The sequence below is a fragment of the Hibiscus syriacus genome, unplaced genomic scaffold, assembly GCF_006381635.1.
Source record: "Hibiscus syriacus cultivar Baekdansim isolate YM2019G1 unplaced genomic scaffold, ASM638163v2 tig00112535_pilon, whole genome shotgun sequence".
NCBI lineage: Eukaryota > Viridiplantae > Streptophyta > Magnoliopsida > Malvales > Malvaceae > Hibiscus > Hibiscus syriacus.
Window position 1 is genome coordinate 115,727 of NW_024063360.1, and position 4,043 is coordinate 119,769.

Sequence of the window (4,043 nt, forward strand, 5' to 3'; positions counted from 1 at the left end):
TTGAATTGTTTTTGAGTTGTTTTGAATTGTGTTTAACCTAGTAGGTTTACAAGGTATTTAAGTGATTTTACATTGTGAACAATTGAAAATTTTTGACCTAATGAAGTATTAATGAGAATCAAGCAACCAAACAATTTCCAAAATTATTGTTTTGATTAAAAGAACCTTTTAATATTTATTCTTTTAATTCCAAAACAAATTTTGAAAAGATATGCTCTATTTGAAGAAAAATATTTTACATTTGTGTAAAAATATCCGCAAGGCCACAAAGAGCCCACTACAGCAAAACAAAGTTTTAGCGGCATTTTTTTAGTCTTATAGCGGCGTTTTTAAGCGCCGCTAAAAACATTTGCGGCGATAGGAAAAACGTCGCAAGAAGCGCCGGCAATACCAGCGCCGCTAAAGTTAGCGGCGTTTGAGAACAAAAAAGCCACAATAGGTCAAGATCTATAGCGGCGTTTTTGGAACAAACGCCGCAAAAGGTCGAGATCTATAGTGGCGTTTTTGGAACAAACGCCGCAAAAGGTCAACATCTATAGCGGCGTTTTTGTAACAAACGCCGCAAAAGGTCAACATATATAGCGACATTTTTGTAACACACGTCGCAAAAGGTCAGATCTATAGCGGCATTTTTGGAATAAACGCCGTAAAAGGTCGATATATATAGCGGCGTTTTTGGAATAAACGCCGCAAAAGTTGATATCTATAGCGGCGTTTTCGGGAAAAAAACGCCGCAAAATGACAGATCTATAGAGGCGTTTTTGGATTCAAACGCCGTTAGTTACCTTTCTTTAGCTAAGATGATTTTGCATATTTCATTTCTGCTCTACATCACCATAATTTAATATCATCTAGCTTTATCTAATTAACAACCATACATTTTAATAAAGACACAAGTTATGCAGAAAAATACTTAACAACAAAATAAATTAAAATTTATAAAAATTAAAATTAAATGTAATGTAGTTTGACATTGTTCTATAGAATTTAGTCTACGTTCTTTCACTTCCAATTAAAAAAATATTGTTCACTAGAATTTAGTCTTCATTGCTCTTTCGTGGGGAAAGGAAGTAAAAAATCCCCAAGCTCCGGTTCACCAAGAAGACTCCTTGCGCGGACTTCTACTTCAACCAAACGCAAACAAGAAGTCTGGAAGATACAAAAATATAAGAAATACTAATAAGAATCAACAGGAAACTTAATATAGAGAAAAAAAGAGAAAACATTTGGCATAGAATCAACCAGCAGAAACACTTGACTTAGTCATTAACACAACAATATAATTCGTGATTATAGTAATGCATAACAACATAAGAAACTAGATCTGGCATGAACTGTATGTCAATATCCAAATAATGCACTGAAAGAGGTGCAAAACATATAATAGCAGTGCATATTGAGTTAAAAAATTTGCAAAATGGAAAAAAACAAGTAAAAGTCGTACGAATTCGAAGTTTCTGAGATCAGGGAAGTTCACAACTACAACAACCATTGCTGCTTCATTTATAGCCACTCGTGTCCATGTTTCTAGACTTCTGTCCTTATTATCTAGCATACCCCTTTCTTCGATATGTGCCACTTGGAGCAAATCATCAGTTGTAATCTGCAGCAATACAATAGCAGAAAGTCATATCTTTGCTAAAAGACATTAGGTTAAGGGCATTTATACCTTTTAAACAACACTATCAAACACGATCCTAAAATTTCACATTCAATAAGTAATAATATCTCAATTTCTTTCATCTTATATATACTAACTAAAACCCTCTTAATTTTATAAAATATGTTTTTCTCCAAGTTTATGCTTCTCTGTTCCGATTAACTATTTTATAAAATATCATTGTGGAGATGAATTATGTTGCTTCCTTGGTAGCCCATCAAGTCCCATCAACTTAGCAACCACAATGGGTGGGTTACGCTTAGACTCCACATCTTTTGACATTTCCTGGGCCAAGAGCATCTTCATGGGTGTTACATTACCTTTCTTGCTTGACAAAGTTCTCCTTAACCCAAATACCATCTGGGTACACAAAAAGAAATAAAACAAGTGAGAATGCAATGTTATTTTTATAATTCAAGTGGAAGATATAGAGACAAACATAATCCCTTTCAGTTTTCTTATAATAATTACTATTGCAGAGACTAAACGCCCAATATTTACCACTTTCTCCTATATCGGATCTCCAAAGGCGGGGCTTAACATCCTTACAACATCAGATTGACTCCTAGAGTGTGAGGACCCTTCCCATCAACCAGCACTATGTTAAAATAGCAAGAACAATAGTCAATGCCAAGGAATTCTTCTCATCTAATTTTGATGCAACCGAGACATGATTGTATAAACCATTATAATAAAAAGAAAAACTCATACTAAAACTGCAAAAGTTGCAGATGAAACCATAAAAAAAGACTACTACATTATCAATAAATTAGGCGGTTCAACCATAGGCTCTTCCACTTTCTCCGCTTCTTCTGGTTTAGGCAGAGGAGGTGGTGAACATTGCTGCACCTCTGGGGTTTTCTTGCACTCAACGACCAACACTTCTTTTGGGTTTTCAATCTGCTTGTCATATCAATCTTTTGTAAGATTAACAGAAAGTAGCAAAAATCAAAACATGAAAAACATGTCATAAAGATGGTAATAGAATATTATATATGAATAATAGCACAACTGGCAGAATAATGATGAAAAATGGTTGATCATTATAACTAGGTATCTAAATTAACACAAATTCATCATATTACATATATTACATCTAATTGCATGTATGTAAAGGCATATAAATATATATAAATCATCTTTTAGACCTGATCTTTACGCACAGTTGAAGCCTGTGGAGTTTCACTTACATAATCTTCCTTTGCTTGTAGAAAGGATGTAGGGGGGCTTCAACATAAATTTCAAATGAAAATTAGTTTCTTCAACTCATGAGAGTTCAAGGCAAAGCGAATCTATCACAGCATGCACCAAAGTTGAAATTCCCTAACCTGCTCTATCTTAATATGCCAATCTCCACGCCCAATATCAAGTTTTTTACATACTTCATAAAATTCTGAAAGCCCCTCCACCTGCAAATACAAAATTAGTTCTAAATCATCTTCATTTACGCTAGAGACAATATTAGCTGAAAAATCAAATTAGTTCTAAATCAAATTATTATCTTAACAAAGACAAATAATTGATACAACAAAATAATGGCATCAAAATTAATTGTGTTGTAGCTGCTATTTTATCTTTCTGATTTGCCAAATCAGTTGTAAATTTGAAAGAAACTCCACCTCCAGAAACAAGCCCTAGTGGAATTCAATTAAAAAAAATTAGTAGAAGAGAGAAAAAATATGAGAATCCCAAGAACAAACAGATCTTAAAACAAATTTGGGGACTTGAAAAATTGAGCTACAAACAGGTATGAAATAACCCAGATATTTATGCCAGAATTTATTATAAGTAGAAAATCGTATGGATGTTTACAGATTACACCTGGGAGATTCAATCACCAAAGCAGTACTGAAGAGATCCTGAAATCATCGAAACTGCAGCATTTTCCGGTATAAAAATTTCAAGAAACTGCTGCAAAAATGAAAAATCTAAAGCGGAATTAGATAAATTTAAACAAACTCCATAAATCCAAATAAGCCCGAGCTTAGAATTTCGATATGAAAAGCCTTCTCTAGAGATTGAGAGAAAACAACAAGGGTGGTGCACATTTACGACGTCCTTGGGCGAGGAATCTTTCTCTAACGGCGATGGGACGGAAGTGTCCAAGGAAGGCAAAGACTGAGACACCATTTTGAAAATCTAAAAGAAAATTAAAAGGAAATTGGATTGTAGAAATAGAAGGGGTAAGTTAGGGTTAGTAGAGGAAACGAAGAGAGTGAAGGAATTGGGAGCAAGTGACTCGGCGAGTTAGGCGAGGTCACCAACTCAGACTCACGGGAGGCAGAGCGCGGAGAGAGGTGCAGTGGCAGTGGTGGTGAAGCAGGAAATCTGAATTCAATGGTGGTGAAGTAGAGAAGAAAGAGAGAATATGAAACATTTTTAT

General features: G+C 34.7%; 1 long non-coding RNA gene across 3 annotated transcripts; it reads right to left on the reverse strand.

Moving 5' to 3' along the window:
* Positions 1–1,001: 1,001 nt before the first annotated feature.
* On the reverse strand, positions 1,002–4,043 carry LOC120181801. Of its 3 annotated transcripts, none has more exons than XR_005521784.1 (8): positions 3,480–4,043; positions 2,989–3,069; positions 2,809–2,887; positions 2,444–2,560; positions 2,162–2,258; positions 1,981–2,020; positions 1,445–1,603; positions 1,002–1,149 (listed from the first exon to the last, which is right to left on the reverse strand). It is a non-coding gene; the product is annotated as an uncharacterized LOC120181801 (long non-coding RNA). The 3 variants fall into 3 exon arrangements; XR_005521782.1 differs by having other exon boundaries at positions 2,418–2,560; XR_005521783.1 differs by having other exon boundaries at positions 2,418–2,560; positions 3,473–4,043.